The sequence below is a fragment of the Myiozetetes cayanensis genome, unplaced genomic scaffold (genome assembly GCF_022539395.1).
Source record: "Myiozetetes cayanensis isolate MyiCay16 unplaced genomic scaffold, myiCay2020 scf27, whole genome shotgun sequence".
NCBI lineage: Eukaryota > Metazoa > Chordata > Aves > Passeriformes > Tyrannidae > Myiozetetes > Myiozetetes cayanensis.
Window position 1 is genome coordinate 3424195 of NW_026087488.1, and position 17756 is coordinate 3441950.

General features: G+C 51.2%; 1 protein-coding gene across 1 annotated transcript in view; it reads left to right on the forward strand.

Moving 5' to 3' along the window:
- Positions 1-17756, forward strand: part of LHFPL7 (LHFPL tetraspan subfamily member 7) — a 59646-nt gene that overhangs the window by 10700 nt on the left and 31190 nt on the right. The window lies entirely within an intron of this gene.

The window sequence follows — 17756 nt, forward strand, 5'->3', positions numbered from 1 at the left end:
ACCCCTGTAAAATCTATTAACGTCACCTCCCACCACATGCACAGGTCTGTGGCAGGTCCTGCTCACTGCTCCTGGCTCAGGATCTTGTGTAGGACAGGGAGCTGTGGTGAGTGGTGGAGACCGAGCTGGCTGCTGGCAGGGTGCTGCTGCACCTCCTGGGGTCCAGTAGATGTCCCCTGGGAAGTTTGCAGTTCTGTTTGGGCCATTTTGTTAATGGTTAGCCTCTGGAGGATGGATCTTCCTCTCTGAGCTTTCCACCTGAGACAGGTGGTTGCCAACCTGTCCTGTATTTCCCCAGCCCCCTACTTCCTCCTCTTGGTGCTGCATCCACTTATAGTTGCACTGAGTTGCCTGTACCTGTGCCTCAGAGGAGTGCTAGTGCAGCTGGGGAAGGTCATGTCCTCCCTCCCCGTGGAGGGACAAACTCCACCCAAGGCTGGTTCTCCACGTCTCTGTGAGCTCAAGTGTTGGACCAAACCACCCCAACTGGACGTGAGCCACGACAGGAGATTAAACTGCCCGCTCATGTCTGTGCCCAAGAATAAACTCCTTCCCTTGGAGAAATCCTCAGGGTCAGCCAGGCTTTGTTATCTGCCTGGCAGCATTCAAGCAGCTTTGGGGGGAAATCCTGTTACATGTTCTCCTCACCAGGGCTCATCCCACGGGAGCTGATTTGGGACAGATGGAGGAGCCGTGGCTGCTCCAGCTCAGCCAGCCTGTGGGTCCATAGAGGCAGCTGCCTGTGCCTATCCCAATCTCCCAGTTTGGGGATCCCCATCTCCCAGTTTGGGGATTCCATCACCCCTCTGTGCTGGCTGGTGGCTGCAGCCAGTGGGAGCCCCATGGCAGCGGGTTCCATCCCCACCCCAGGGCTGGGGTGGGTCACTGGGAGGTGGCTCAGGGTGGTCTCCCATGCAGGGGATAATTGGGATGGAAAGGGATAACCCCACATCACCTTCGCCTGCTGCATCTGGCTCTGCAACAAGACAAGCAGATACAGAGCAAGGGATTAGGAAGAGTCCCTGGAAAGGGAAGTGGCTGTGGCAGATAAATACAGATGAGGCGCTCCGAGGGGTGCTGGTAATATTGAACAGGCTGTAAATAAACTGTAGGCTCTAAGCGTTATTGACAAATGAAAATTTACTGGGTACGTTCGAGCAAGCTAATGGGCTGCTTTAAACCCTGCCAGTGCCTTGCTAAGCATTTTGTCATGTGCTTTTTAATTTTGTGCACTGTGGATTAATTCCCATTCAGAGCCAGGCAGCCCTGAGTCAACAGAATTAAATGGTTTAATGTATTTGGATTCAGAAATGCTGCCCCTCCATAATTTCTCTCCCTGTTTTCCTACCCCCTTCCCCAGGAGGAAGCTCTTCAGTAGAAATCAGTGGCAGGTGACAGGGAGAGAAACTCCTCCCCAAAAATCACATTATCTCAGAGGAGAACAGGGATTTTAGGACAGGTGAATTTATATGGGAGAGAAGGAAAGCAGAGCAAGCCCATGAGGTTTGGTAGAGGTCCTACAGGCACCTTCCCTCTGCCTGCCCTGACATTTCCCCCCCAGAATCCAAATTTTGCTCCCATTTTCCCATCCCCCAAATCCAACGTGAGGTATTTTGCAGAGCACCAAAGACACAAGTAAATAAGCTTAATACTATAAAACATCGACTCGGGCAATCTGATGTCCTAATAAAGAGCCAGGAGCACGAAACAGGCCATAAAGTGCCTGAGCAGAGGCACCAGCAGAGCCAGAATCAGTCCCCACAGGCTCTGCACTGTCTCAGACAGATGCCCCGAGCTGCACTCGCATAAATCCAGGTGCAGAGGCCAAGGATTGATTCCTGAACCAAACAGGAATCAATCCCGAGAGCGGCCCCACAGCAAGGGCAGTCAAGCTCCAGCTTTAACACTTTCCTGCAATTTTTTGAGAGATCCAAGTTGTGCCTTTTTCAGCCCCAGAAGGAAGGAAGATAAAAACCTCACGCAGACAGAGCAGAGCAGAGCAGTAATTGCAGATGCAGACGTGCCATCAGGGTTCAGGGCTGGGCTAATTGCCACCATACGTTGAGCACATGATTCCTGATGCCTGGCATCCACCCCACAGAAAATAAACAAACCAACATCTCCACACAAACGGCAAGAGGAAGAGCCCTAATGAAAGAGTAAACGAGCAACAGGGAGAGGGGGAAGGATAAAGGAACATTTGCTCAGCTCTCACAAAGTCAAAGCTGCTCCCGAGAGATTAGAGATGGGGTCACTCCCCGTTTGTGGTGCCAGCTCACTGAAAATTAAATTTCTGGGAGGATCCCTCCTCCCAAACCTGCAGAGCAGCCCCTGTGAAGAGGTTGGGGCAGCCAAGCTGGCCCATTTCTGTGTGGGTCAGTGGGCTGCCCCAATCCCCAACTGCAGCTGATGGAGAGGGGTCCTGGGGCCGAGCCCAGGGAGGGCAAATGGGGGCACAGCTGAAATCCTGCCAGTCATTCTTCAGCAAAAGCCTCTTTGCTGGGATTTTAAAAATAGGAGTTAATTCCAGGAAGAAATGTCTCCTGCTGTATGGGGCTGTGTGGGAAGGGCAGGGGATGTTCTCCAGGGCTGGCTGTGCCTGTACAACCTCTCTGGTGGCTTCCAGGTGCTGGCCAAGGGCCTGTGGTTCATAGCTGGACATTCCAGCTCATCTTTGCAAAGCTCTTAGACCAGATTTGGAGTGACTGCCAGTGACTGCTCCTTCCAGTGGCTGGAAGGAATATGGGACCATCCCAGTGTCTCAGGCATTGGCTTCACCCACAGGACCTGTCAGTGATGCCCTGGGGAGCCCCAGGGCTCTGCTCTGAGCTGTCACAGCCCACACAGCCCCGGCAGCATCACTGGGTTGGAGGAGTGTCCTGAAGGCTGGGGCTGCTGAGAGCCAGAGCAGCCTCTGCCGGATTTCCAGCATGGATTGTGTCTGCTCCCTGCCCCAGGAGCATCTGGACTCCTGTGGGAATGGCCTTTCCAAGGGGGTGAGTGACTACTGTGACTACTGAGAGTGTAACTGAGGCTGAGTAAACCCCACCAAACAGCAAATCTGGGCAGCTTTCTGCTTTTGGGGCTGGTGGGACTAAGGGAAGGATTATGGGTCTTCTGTAGGATTAAGGTGCTGGTGACTATTCTAGCACTGGAGTTGATTCCATCTGCTGCTTAGGAAAGGCAGGACTAGCAGCCTCCCTCCACAGCTCCTTTTGTTACCCTAAAACCCTCAATAAACACAAAAGATTGTGTTGCTTTTTCAAAGCTTTTCACCACATGTTTTTCAGGCAAAGGGCTCTTGCTTTGCTGGCCAGGGGTGGCTGATCCAACACCTCGGCTGCCCCATGGCTGCTGATCCATTCCCTGGGCTCCAGGGAGTGCCTGGGAAGTGGCCTGACAGGAGAGGGCTGCAGAGCTTTGCACCTTGTTGAGGGCACAGGCACAGTCAAGGGTGAGGAGGCCTTTGGGGAGAGTTTTGCTTTCACCCCACACCGCTCTCTGTCTGATCCTACCACCATCAACTCGCTGCTCACGACAAACCCAGCGCTGGGGGCAGATGATCCTGACCTGCCTATGCCTTTCCAGGGCTCTTTTGGTTTCAAAGAGCGATTTCCCAGCATCGCTACGACAGAATCAGAACAGCCACAGAACTCCAGCAAGACAGGCAGAAAGCCCCAGTTATGCAATTCCCTCATTTAGCCACGCTGTAATCCCAAATTTCATGGTAGTCCCAAGAGCTTCTTCCTGCAAAATTTGATTGCATTCTGCAGCAAAGACCTCTCTTGCTGGCAGCAACATGATGGCACTACAGAGGTGGCCTCAGTTTTTGGTCAGTTAAGCAGCAAAGCAAAATGCAGGAGACCTTGTGATTTCTGAAGTAGCCTGTGATTGCTTCAGGCACTGATCACCCAGTAAGAACACATAAAGAGGGAGAATTGTCCATTTTCAGATCAGTGTGAACCTTTCAAAGCAACCTAGATGAAAGTGGCTCGTGCCATTCCCAAGGGAGAGCTGCGGGGTGGGAGGTTTGCCCCAGCCTTGGGATGCAGGTACATGCTGGGGGCACAGCCATGGCAGATCCCTGGCCAGGACACTGTCCCAGTGGCTGTGTCACTGTCATTTAGGAAGGCAGGGTGGTCCTCCCCCCTCCCTGTGCCTTCCATCCTGCCCTACATGTCAGCCCAGCGTTGGGATCGATGGTGCCCTGTTTTTCCCAGCGTGTGCAGGCTCTGAATGGCAAACAGCACCGTCATCCACATCCACATCGATCCCTCAGACTCCTATCGATCAGCCTGCTGACATACAGGTAATGTGTAATTAGTAACTTGGATAAAAACACCACCAGGAGGGTGCACAACCAAGCTGCCTGGATACTCTGACCTTTGCTGGTGCAGCCACAGAGCAGCAAATAGAGAGGTCGTGGCTGCCTGGTAATTACTGATGTGCCATAAGGACCCTGTGAAACCCTTCCCTTCCCTGCAGCCATCACTCCCCTGCAGTTGGATCCCTCTCCAAGAAATCATGGTTGAAATAACAGCCAGGGAAAGGCACTTCCCCTGAAGTGCCTTCCAGGGGCACTGAAGGATTTGTGGCACCAGCAGCTCTCAGGGGTGCTGGAGAGCAATGCCCAAGGCTGCTGCAGGGGCCATGGGGCAGTGGGGACGTGCCCAGAGCTCCTGGATGCAGCAGTGCCACAGCACAGCCCCCACAGCACCTCTGAGAGGGGACAGGAATGGAGCAGCCGCGTCCCCAGGGCAGGGGACAGTTTGGGGTTGGGAGGCCAGCGCTGCAACCGACACTGAAAATGTTCAGGGATGGCTGTGGAGAGGAGAGTGGGAGCTGTTCCCAGGCTGTGCAGCCTTTCCCACCCCTCCCACCCAGCCCAGGCCAGGGGCCGACCCACAGCCGGTTTCCTGATGGATGTGTTTGTGGCTGCGGCGGCCCCGGAGCCCCATCCTGTTGAAGCTGAGGGTTGTTTGTCACAAGACATCCTTAGGATTGGGAAGAGGAACTTGGCAGCAGAGGCAGGGGGGGAAGCAGAGCCCTGTTGTCCAGGCACTGATTTGATTTAAAGTCACCCAGAGCTTCCCCCATCCCTGTTTAAAAATAGCGTCGTGGCTTTGATCGCAGGGTCCACGCGGTCCCTCTTCTTTCTGGCAGTCTTGAAAAACATGCTCAGTCCTGAGGCAGTGATGTTGCTGGATGTGTTCAATCATCAGAGCAGCATTAAAAAAATGTTGCCATTAAGCTGTTTTCCAGCCATTTAGGAAAGGTCCCTCCAAACTGCAAGATTTGGCTAAGCAAGAGAAGAAGGGCCCAAAATAAGCCAAGTCCAGCCTCGGTGCAAGGTGCTTGGGCATGAAAGTAAACCACAGCAGCATAAAACCTGAGCCTGGAGATGAATCCAGCTCCTGAGTTGCAAGGGCAGCTCTTCTGGTTTCCTCTTGTCTTTCCCTGGAGAGAGCAATGCTCCCATCACAGCTGGGAGTAACTGCACGATCCTCCTCCCTGCTCAGGTCCTCACCACCATCCTCACCCTCTCCTCTCCTCATTTCACATCTCGTCCTTGCAGTAGAGGCAGTGACTCACACTGTCAGGAGCCCTGGTTCCTTCCCTGGTGCAAGGCTTTCCTCCCTGCTTTCTTTAATTACATTAGCAGAGTCAAAAAACCGCCTCTGGCACGTTATTATTCAGTCAGTGAGCTCTCACTAATTCCTGACACAATTAATAAATATCTGAGGGTAGGAGCTGCTGCCAGGGCGCTGGAGAGGGGCTCAGTCACAGCCCAGCCCGAGAGCTGCTTCACTCCAGCACCACGATTGCTTAAACCTGCCTTCCCTGTGCTCTCATTTTTTTCACTTTCACTGGTTCAAGTCCTCTTCTGCCGCATTTTTTGCTAATTTCCTCCAGAATTGAACTCAGTAAAAGCCATGACCATCCTGGCCCTTGGGCCAGTGTGTCCTGGAGCAGGGACTGCTCTGAACCCTGTGGAGATGCTGGGCACCAGCACCAAAGCCCAGATGTTGCTCCACCAGTCTCTGCATGTTTAAGAATTTGATGAACTCCCAGGTTAAAACCAACAATTTTTTTTTTTTCCACCTGCCTTCCCACTGGGAGGTGTCACCTGGGAGGATGTTGCAGGGGAGCAAAATGAACCTGTCAGATCTGCAGATCGAGGAGCACGAAAGCGGAACCAGAAACATCAACTCAACTTCAGCCTTTCACCGGAGGAAACCCCTACTTTGCTGAAACAGTAATTTCTCTGTGCTCACTTCAGCGATACATTTGAGTGGCAGAACATCTTGGCTTGAGAACCATTTCCTCATTTTTACCTCCAGCACCTAAAATCTTCACTGGAGAGCCAGACCATTAAACAGCAGCAGCAGAAGGGAGAGGGGCTGGCAGCTCTGCCCACGGCCAGGCTCTCTGCCACAGCTGGAGCGTGGATCAGCCTTCCCCAGGGTTTAACTCATTTTATATGAGGGACAGAGCTGCTGCAGCAGAAGGGACCAGGTCCTGGCTGTGCTGTCCAGCTGAGCCCTGCTCCACCCCGCTGAGGGGATGTAGGGATTAATCACCAGCTGACTTTCGAACAGTTTTCTTTCCTCTGCTTAGTTCTCAAACTCTGCTTTGATTTTCTTCAGGTGTTTTTTGGCACAAACCCGCTGACTTGGTGCCTTTGCCCTCCCTCCAGGCCAGGGATTCAGCAGCAGCAGCTCCCTGGGATTTCCTAATGCCAGGAGCAGGGGATTTCTCAGTGGCCTCATTTAGAGAATAAACCAGCCATGTCCTTTCATTGGTTTCTTGGAGAGGGGCAATACATTTCCAGTGGCATCAGTGACAGGAGCAATATCCTTTCACTGCTATCATTGGAAAAGAGCAGCTTTAATACTGCAAGAAAGAACTATTTCACTTGTACAAAACATATTTTCTAGTCCTTTCAACCTGGGGAAGTCCTTGTCATATTAATATGTGGCTGAATTGCTTCTCTTTCAACAGTTCTCCTAGGGATTTGAGTTTAGACCAGTTATTTGCACTTGGATGCAGTAGCAGTCCATAAAAAAGGGTATATTTTGTAAATAATAACAGTGCTTTGTAATAAATGGAAACTACAAATAACAAGTGCCGCTGGGACACCAACTCTGCTGCCCCTGAGGAAATACAAGCCCCAAGGAGCCCAGCATTGTGCCAGAGCCACGTGCTTCAGATGGGAAAATCCATATTTCATTTGCCTCCCTCTGCCTTTGACTCTCCATTCGGTTTGCAGGCAGTTCCTTCTTCTACAACACAGGACATTCACTCTCATTCTAACATTTTCAAGGCACCAGGGTGGAGCTCAGGGGTGTTACTGGAAGGCTTCTCAAGCCCTATCTTTCCAAGCAGGGCCCCTCGTGAATTTTTGGCAAGAGGTGGCTTTGATAATGGCTTTCAGGAGGCTTAACTGTGCTTGTTGGTTGTTGCAAGTTCAGGTTGCATAACAAACCAGATCCTGCAAAGCTTCAGAGCATTCACCACTTAATAGCTGTGATTAGGGGCTGCCCAGCCTGCTTGTTGCATGCCCACAGTGCTGAGAAGAATCCTGTCTCCTGACCTCCTGATTACACGTTAGGCTGATGTTCCTCTTCATAAACAGTTTGACTTTTCCCTTTCCCCCCACCTTGCTTGGCTCGTGTTTGTAGGCTGGGAAGATGGAGACAGACCCCTGCAAACCAGGACCACCTGAATATCCTCCCTGGCTGTGGGGAGGGAGCTCTGAGGTGAATTTCTGCATCCTGAAGCAGCTGTGTAGAGATCTCGTCATCTTGACTGACTCATCTGTCTGGGCTGAGTGCAGGGTGTAATGCTGAGGAAAAAAAGCCTCCCTGTCCTCTCTGATGCTGACAGGGAGCTGTTTGCCAGGAGCAGTTCGCAGTTCAGTCTGCTCAAGGGTGCATTTCAGGGAGCTTTGGTCAACTCCCAGTTCTCAGCTCTCTCTGTCTGCCAGTGTTGGAAGTTTTTGGCCTGTTGAGATGTTCTAAACCAATATGAGCAGCACGAAGACAGCCTTGGGGGGAAACATAAATGTTTGCTGGGCTGGTTGGATCCTGGCTGTAATTTAACAGGTATCTGGACATGGGGACAAGGAGCTCTCAGGACACAGAGCAGGACAGTGTACAGAGATGCCATCAGCTCATGCACTTGTCTGCCAGCACCAAAATTCTGCCATGAAACTTGAAGGTTGATATCAATTTAGGGTGAAGAAGTGACCCCCCAAGTGCCTCAAAATCCGTGTTCCTGAGATTAGATGAGGCTCATGTTATCTGTAGATCCACCTTGGAAGTCATTACAGGGCCCTGCTATTCCTGTACTGTGGGAGATGTGTTGGCCCATCCCTGGTGAGCACGGTGATAAATCTGGTTGGAGCTGCTCACTGTCCTTTGTGTCACAGATTGCCCAGGCAGTCAAAAACGGCTGTGACCTATCAGCCAGTCTGGCTCTGGGAGCAGGGATGCACAAAGAGAGGCTTTCCCTGAGAACAGAACCAAAATGAGTCTTTCCAACACCTGGACCACGAGGTTCCCAGCTGACTGTGGGCCCCTGGCTGCCTGGGTGGGACATGGATTGTTTCAGTCCTGCTTTGCTTGCTCTGGAGAGCGTTGGATTTCAGCGTCCTGGATCACTGGGGGGTGGTGCTGGGTGAGCTGGGAGCCAACCCTTGGAGCGGACACAGGAGCAGTGGCTCTGGGCCAGATCCACTTCCTTTCTGCAGAGCCTGACAATGCAGGGAGTCTGGCAGGGGTCTCAGTCCCCGTGTGGACACAAAGCTCAGCTCCCAGGCGAGCGCCCGCTCGGAAATGTTTTGCTCTGCCTTCCTGTCTGGGTCTGTGCGGAGTCGGATTCCTGTGCTGGTGAGGAACAGATCTGCTCCGAGCAGAAAGCTACCCCTCACGGAGTGTAAACACAGATGGAAACACGGGGAAGTCCTTTTCAAAGTCAAGGGAATAAATCTGTTTAAAAGAATGAACATCTGGTGGAGCACTGGCCCTGCAAAGGACAGTGATGCTAAGGGAGGGCTGCCTGGGGAGACAGGAGAGGGGAAGTGTCTAGGTGGGGAAATTACCCCAAAGAGCATCAGAAGGCTCCAGAAAGGATAAAAGGCTCCTTTTTGGATCTTTCTGTAAGACTATTTTATTTTTTTGGAGTCCTATGACTTGCATCCGAGGCACTTTGGATGGAACAAGTGGGTAGGGTTTTTCCCCTGGACTAATCTCATCTGACCTCTCTCTAAGGCAGTGTGAGAGGGATGGAGCCCTGTGTGTCCTCCAGCTGCAGGGATAAAATAGGATTTTGCCCCCTGGTTAGGCAGCAATCACTGTGCTGCAGAAGGGCAGACCTGGCACGTTCACACCGCTGGGAATCAGCTTCATGCTGATGGTTTGGTTGGCTCTTCTGGTCCAAGCCAGCACATTTTCTGTGCTCTGTAGTAACAGCTCTCCTGGACAAAGGCCTTGGTCCTTCAGGGCTTTATTCACTTGCCTAACCTGAGAGCTAAAAACATGGATAAGCCTTGGATGGCTGAGGAAATGTTAAATTGTGTTCTCCTCCCAGCCATAACCTTGGCAGAAGTGCAGCTCTGGCTGCTAAAGCCCATAAAATGAACAGCCCCTGTTGCTCCTGATAGGGGTATAAAATGATAATTACTCGAAGAGTGACTTATGACTCAGTGAAACAAGGATCTTCTCCTTTTTGATTGAATTACTCAGTGGTATTCCTAGAAGACTGGAAGCAGATGGTGAGCTCTGGCCAGGCATTTAACAGCCTGAGTTATGGTGTGGAAGGGATGGAGCTGAGCAAGGCTGCAACACGCTGCCCCTGCCTTTCTGCTTGCTTTGGGTCACCATCACGGTGTCATCCCTGGGAAAGGAGAGGCTGGAGCTTGGGGCAGGGTGATCTGCAGCAATGGGTGGACTTGTGGAGCATGTCCAGTAGCAGAGGGCTTATTTTGCAGCTCAGCAAGACAAAAAGGCAGCACAGAAAGACAAAAATGCCGTGCCTGCAAACCCAGCGCTGCCTTTGGTGCCAGGCACGTCGTGACAGCAATCCCAGTGTGTGTGTGTGTTGTGTCAGGACCCTGTGGACCTGCAAGGTGGTAAATGCCCTCCTGTCACGCAGGAGAGCTCCCTATCCCTTCCAGGCCCGGGAGGATGAAGGACAGTCCCCTGGGCCATGGGGGGGAACAAACACTGCTGTGCAATTTCTGCCTCACCGCTCCTCCTGTCCCCGTGTATCTCGAGCACATCAATAAAATCAAACAGACTATTAGCAGCACGTCCTGCTATCAGCCGTGGATGTGTGTGCTGGCCATCAGGCAGCCATGCAACCTGCATTTTATGAAGTGAGCTGCTCACACCACCGCTGGGGCAGCAGCGATTATCACACCCCCTCACAGCTGGGCCACATCACGGCTTTCATGAGCTACCCTACATCAAAGGCCCTTTCTTCTTACAGATAAATTAACAATTCTCCCCCTTTTCTTTTTATATAATGGCATAACAGCCAGCTGATTACTAGGTGAGACACAAATCTTGTTGCCAAGTTGTGCCTACTGCATTGTCTATTTGATTATTTTTATTGAATAAGCAAATGTTCCCTTCAGAGCTCTGAAGTCCTTACTAGGGAGACTCATTTTCTGCTGCCGTGATCTCTTTGTCACGGGTGGGTGATGTATGAAAAGGAATTGCAAATAGCTGTTTACAGCAAGCAAAGTCACGGAACAGCCCACTTCAATTCCTGCTGTCTGTCGGAGACTGGTGTTGGTGATGGTCAAAATTAATTAAGCAGGAAGGAAGAGAGCAGGGAGGCAGTGTGCATCCAGTTCTGACATTGAAATATTAATGGTGAGCTAATCAAGAAAGACTATCTATGAATATCTAATCAGCTCACAGTTTGCATTTTTACTGATGTGGTGAACTTCTGGGCAGCAGCCCCTCACAGGAGGTGCTGGGAGCAGAGGTGGGCTGGCTGCTGCCTGATCATTCCATCTGGGAATAACAAAGAGCTCGTGTCTGTGACAGGGGCTGAGGGACGTTTGCCTTTTATATCTCACATCCCTGCTGCCCCTGGATGCTGCTGTATCCTTCCTGCTGTCACCTGCAGCAGCCAGGTCAGAAGGTCCAGCCCCAGTGGCATCCTCCAGTGCTGTGCTCCTTCCTCCCCGGTGCCAGCGGGCGCTTGGAGGGCTCAGCTCCTCCAGGGTTGAGCTGCAGCATCTGCTCACATCCAGCTCAGAACATTGTACCTTGAACACACAACCTCTCCTGCTCACTCCCTGCCTGGGGCAGGGAGGCAGTGGCTGTGTTCCCATCTCTCCTGCCCGTGTGTCACTGTTTCCAAGTTGAGTTTCCAAGCATTTTAGGGGAAAAGAGAAGGTGATGGTTGTGCTGCCAGGCCAGGGTGCACTGCAGGCCCCTCATGCCCAGTGCCTGCTCAGGCCACAGTGGGGGCTCAACCACTTCCTCTGACCCACCACAAAAGCACGGAAAAACCAGGAGGCAACAACCCCATGGCAAAGCTGGGCTGATTCCAATCAAAGCCACAGCAGTAAATGTCACCTTTGGGTGCCAGGAGTCGTCAAGCGTCATTTCTCTCTTCAGCATCAGCATAATGAGGGCTGTGGCTTTGGAGATTTGTATTGCTGTGTTTCTGCAAACAGTTCCCTCCTCTAACCTCTTGGAAATTGGATTTTGTGAGGCTGAGCAGTTTGTGTGCAGCAGATAGCAGCAGGACCGATAAGCAGAAACCTGTTTACACACTCACTCATATCTAGTGCTGTGACTGGGCAGGGGACTGCTTTGGATTACTTTTTTTATATTATTTTTTTTTTAAAAACACTATCAACTGTAATCCTTGTGGTTGAATGTTTTGCTGCTTCACTGGGAGAAATCTGAACCGGGCAGTTTGAACGGGCAGCAAACATGAAAACAACTTCACGTGAAGCAAAAGGATAAAGGTAATAAGTAAATCTTAAATGATAATAGGGAAGAATTGAGTGATCAGTAGGGAAGAGCATACCTGCACTCTCCTGTGGGAGATGGTGTTTCACGTGCTGCCACGGGAGTGGGAACTGGACACAACCCCACGTGAGAGTCCCGGCACACGGCTCTGACAGCCACAACAGCTTCCTGGGAAAGGAAAAGGAAAGCAGATGGTATCAGTTAAGGATGGTGGAAGGCACCAGGGATGCCCAGGGAAGTAGTGGAGCCCAGTGGCTGCATCCTCTGTCTGTGGGAGTGAGAAGCCCCCCTGCTGCAGCTGCGTGGGCACCGCGATGCCCAGCTCCGGCTCCAGGGGCTGGCGGTGGAGTGAGCAGCAGGATTTCTCCAGGAGGGGCACTCTGCAACGTGCTGCCCTCCACTGCTCCAATATAACCCAAATCTGTCAGCCTTTAGGGCCTGCTGAGAAGGTCATCTGTGAGCACAGCTAATTATTTCAAGCCAAGCAGCAGGATAATGCCACTAACCTGCTCCCGGGAGCTGGGCTGTGCCCTGTGCCTTGGCTCTGGGGCTGCACACAAGCTGCATGGAATTTGGGATGCATGGGGGTGTGTGTTAAGCTCACAGATATAAGCAGATCCCACTGGCGTGTACCTTGAGCAGGGAGAGGGAAATTCACGTTTTTCATGGCAGATTCATTCAGTTGTCATGAAAACGCTGTTCAAGCCAAAAGGCAGAATCTCTTCTTTCTGCCCTTTAATTTTCCCTAATCTGCTCTTGACATTTATTGAAAGAAGTGTTTTACGCACATCAAAGCCAAAGATTTCAAAACATCACACGGAGAAAAACTTACGGTCAGTCCTAGCAAGGATCTGGTGACCAAGATGAGATGAAAGACTCCAGTTTTTACAAGGAGGGTCTGTGCAAAACAAGAGGTCCCAGTGATCTGTGCTCTTCCTTTGCATCTCTGGCAGTAGCTGCGAGTGGTGGGCTTTGCATGTTTGACACCCTCAGCACTATAAGCGAGGCTGTCCTTATTATGAACAGGTTCAAAAGCAAAAGATGCTTTGACAACACGACTTTCCAGGAGCCTCTTCCCCTGGGTGAAGTGTTTCCCGTGGCTCTGCCCAGCGTTGGCCCAACTCACTCTGCCTGGGCAGAGCTGAGCCCTCCAGTAGAGGGGCCAATCCTGCAAGATGCCTCTGGATGTGTTGAGCACCCCAAATGCCAAAACTGAAGAAAGAGAAATGTGAAAGATCCTCAGGAAACTTCTGCATTTAGTTCATTTTACATGGGGAGAGGTAACGAGCTGCCACAGGTTAATTTATAGCTTGGTTGTATGCTGATTGCAGAGCACACATTTCCAGCCAGCCATCATGAGTAAATCATTTCCCCACCAGCTCTCTTGGCATATAAAAGAAATTTCTCCCTTCACGACATTTAAAAAAAAAAAAAAAAATCCTAATATGTTATACACTCCATGACTTTATAGCATTTTTAATATTTAAAAGGCTAGAATCTATAACCTCAACCTTTAACAAATGTACAGTAATGTGATAACAAATTTGCCTCGAACAGCTGCTATCTTGGTACCAACTGGCATGAGGAGGAGGGAAGTAATTGGCTTGTTTTCAGATAATTACCATAATTGTAGTGACACCATTTGGATCACATCTAACTGCGTTCCTGCTGCAAGTTGGATAATTTAATAATTGGCAGAATTTAGACTGACAGTAAAGGTAAAGTCAGCATATGGTGGAGAAATCAGCAGGCACCTCCCTGCACTGCTGCTACAGGCTCTGCTGCTCTTGCTGTGAAGTTTAACAAAATCCTTAGATTTTGCTGCTTTCCTCGAGCCCTGCGACTGCGCCACGTCTTTGCTCCTCTGCTGATGCTTGACCTGATGAGACCACGTTTTGCACCTCTTGAACCTTCTGGTTTGAGATAAATCACTTTGGCTCAGCCCTGCCCAAATTACTGCTTCCTCTGGGCAGCGAGTATTTTTAGCTGTCCTAGTTGTGCTGGGGGCCGGTCAGAGCTCTGCCCTGAGAGGGGATTAAACCACAGTCAGGTGCTCTCAGGCAGCAGCCAAATGCCTTTCCCAGAGGTTGCACCCGGATTCCCCCAGAGAAGGGCTCATTTTCCCTGGCTGAGCCCTGCAGAGCTGCAGGACTGGTGGGGTTGGAGCGGGTTGGGCTCCGCACGCTGCGCCGGAGGGAACTCGTCCCTTCTGCGTCTTCTCGTGCTTTCTGCTCGTGGCCACTGTGAGGGGAATCAGCATCTCCTGAGCCTCCAGTCCTGAGCTGCCCAGCCAGAGTCCCAGGAGCAGGGGGGCTGCAAGGTAAGGCCAGGAGGTGGCTGAGGCTGCTGGGGAGAGACAAGGTTTGTCAGATCAGATGGGTGTTTTTGTCAGGCACTGCAAACTGGAGCAGAGCACTGCAGGGTTGGTATGAGTGCTGAGAGCTTTCCTGGCTGTGGCCCTGCCCTGCCTCCATTTCTGCAGTGCAGAGGTGACAGCTGAGAGTGCCCAAGGAGAGGGAGGCTGCTGGAGCATCTCTAGTCCCCAAATGAAAGATACTCTTAGGGCACATTTGCTGATTTTGCTTCTGTGGCTCTTCTGCTTTCCCTGAGCTGAACCCAGACACCTCCATCAGGTGACAGAGGGGTCAAGGATGCTGTACCAGACCTGCAGGGTGAGCAGAGCTGATGCTCACTGGGATGGAGCAGAGTGCTTCCCACCCATTCCAGTTACGGGCAGAGCCGGGCACGGCCACGGTTTGGGCTGGACCAGGACCAATCCCTCCATCCCTCGTGGATTTGTGATGGGTCCAAGTGGGTGAGGGCACTGCTGAAACACCACTAGTTTTAGGTCTGCAGTGCAGCCCAGGCCTGGAGTTCTGGGGGTGCCCAGCTCATCACAGGCTGGGGAGGACTCTGGCACAGAGCAGGCAAAGGGCTCGTCTCTGATAGACCTGTCTGCCAAGGTAGGGTCGATGGGCTCCATCCCAGCCTGGGCACACAAGCAGCTCTTGCACCAGAGGGAGGGAAGGCAGATGACTGAAAAAGCAAATCCTCAGGCTCTGGAGGCCTCAGGCCCTCCAGTGTAGCGATGGGAAGGAGTGGGAGCATGTGCTGCACCAGGATTGCCCTGCTGGGGCTCCATGTCCAGGAGCAGATGCAGAAGCTGCAGGGTAACCGTTTCCCTGCAGCATTCCCTCCCCCTCTTGTGATTTATTGCTGCCAGGAGGCTCTGCATGTGGAGGTGGCATAAATCTCACCCAAAAGAGAAAGAAGGAGGAAATTTGCATTCGCTTCCTCACTGGCATATTGAATTCAGCTTTCCAGCTCGCTGCTGAAACCCTGAGCAGGTCCCAGGCAGAAGGCTGGGGCACTTCCCTCAGCATCAAACAGGGGCTTCCTTCCTTCTGGAGGCTCCCACAGCCAGCAGGGAGCAGCTCCCCCCCTCATCCCTAGATTAATTTGTATCCCCTCCTATTTATATTTCATGGTCTCAGCCTCCATAATTCTGTAGTGTTTGCAGGCTTCAAGCATTCACTGTGCTCCCCTCTGCTGATCTGCCAGCAGCCACAAACCCTTTCCTCATCCAGGCCTTCCAATCCTCCTAGAGATTTCTGCTGCATCTCACCCACCTCCCTCCAAGTTGCTTCCATCCTCCTCCTCCTGTGCACTCCTCCAGAGCACTCCCTGGGCTGACAGGCAGGGTGCTGGAGGTAAAATCCTGCAAGCTGCTGCTGGAGGCTACAGAAAGCAATTAGATTACAGTCAGACCATGGTCATGCAGCTGCAAGGGGTCTGGATGTCCTGCCACAAGCAGCCAGCCTGGTCTAAGAGGCTTTTTAATAACAGAGCATGAGCAAACAGAAAAGCCTGGCAGTTGTCTCTGAGATTGCATTTTAACTGGAAGTCCATCAGTGTTTTCATATGTCAACAGTAAACTGGATACAGGGCAAGGCAAACAAATGCAAAAGAGCGAGGAGAAACAAGGTGGATAAAACACATTAATCAGAGGGAAAAGTTGGAGGCAGTCTGCAAACCTCCCCTCCTGCAGGGGCTGACGGCTGTAAATAGCATATTGAAGCCATGGAGGAAGTAAAGAATTAATTACAGTGCCAAGACCCAATCCCACTTCCAGCCACAGGCAGCATTTATTAAGATCTCACTGAGGCAGGAAAGATTGAACAAGGGACTCAGGGGACTACGAAGGGGAAAAGAATTAATCAGTCTGTCTCAGGAGACAGGAGAAGTCAGATTAAATAAAAACTGGATGTAAAATGAAGGGGGGAACAAGTTGGTTGGAAACACGGACCCGTTCGAAGGAGCAACTCTGGAGTCAGAGCTGGGAGCAATCCCAGGGGCTCAAATCTCCCACTTCAGAAGCTGCAGAGCTTTGAGGCCAAAGGCTGAAAGTTTGCCTTGACTTTTTAACAGGTTTAGAAGTGACCCTTTTAGGCCTCTCCCTTCCTTTGCCTGACAGCCACGCAGGCCATCCCCAGCTCTGATCCTTGCTCCAGTGCATCACCCCAGTGCTCTGATTCCCTGTGTCCCACTGTCCCTGGGATCTGAGAGCTGTTCCCCAGCCTGCTGAAATTCCCTGGTAGCCAAAGGTTACAGCAAGGGAAGCTGCACCCAGCTGAATAGAAGTCCAAAGCCCACAGCCAACACCCTAAAAGGAACATTTTTGTCCCTGCCCCTTGTCAGCCCAGTGTTTTCCATCACAATAACATTCAATTTATTTCCCTTCTGAAGTGTACAACGTTTTCTCCCCTCTTTTGTGCCCTTGCTTTTCTGCCTGTCCCCCTGGGAAAGGTCACTGGGCTTCCACATTCCTGCTGTGTAATGAGCTGTGACAAACGCTGGTGACCAGCGCTGGGGTCACAGAGTTTCAGGGGGCTTTGAACACCAACATCACAGGGGGGGAACCTGTCCCCAGCCTGGGAATGGGTGTCCCATTGCCAAGCTCCTTCCCTTCCATGCAGCCCAGTGGCAGAAACTCCATGGAAGCCAGATTAGAGACTCTTTTCTTATTCTTCCCCCTCAAAAATCCCAAGCCTGACATACAATCATAAATAAAATCTTGTCACTTAATGGAAGTAAAGAGTGAATGGGGGAACGCACTTTCTCCTCCTTTACTAGGTTTTCATCTTCAGGAAATAGGAAAACCATCCAGCTTTTCTAGAAACAGGCTCTTTTGAGGAAGCCCTTATGGAAAGAAAAAAAATGTATATCCCATAGGAATGTTTCTCCAAACCTCAACAGCACTGACTCAGAGGAGAGACACCAAAGCTCTCCTTATTGGCTGCAACAGAAACACTTTCCAATAAATCTGCTATTTAGAAAGTTCCTGGCTTTATCATATCAGTCCCTTTCCCAGAAGTACAGCTCTGGGCCTATTTTTTTAGCAAACTTCCAGCTTTCTGGCAATTACTGGTTACATAAAGCAGAGAGAAAAGCAAAGCAGATTGCAAGGAAAAGGCTCAATTAGCAGCTGCATTGGGTAGTAACCCTTAGAATGTCAGAGAGCTTCATGGCAAGATGAGGTTTTTTCCCTGTTATGCCAAATAACAGTTAAAAAAAGAGGTATGTTCTGCTGATTCTATGGTGGCATTTCCCAGAAAAGCCACTAAACACTGTTTTCTGTGTTAGCTGGAGTTTTATATGCACAAATGATGGTGGGGAGGGACATGCAGTGTATTACAGCTAATGGGTTTTGAAACCTGGTGCTCTGAAGCTGGATGTGCATGGGATGATTCCCCACCATCC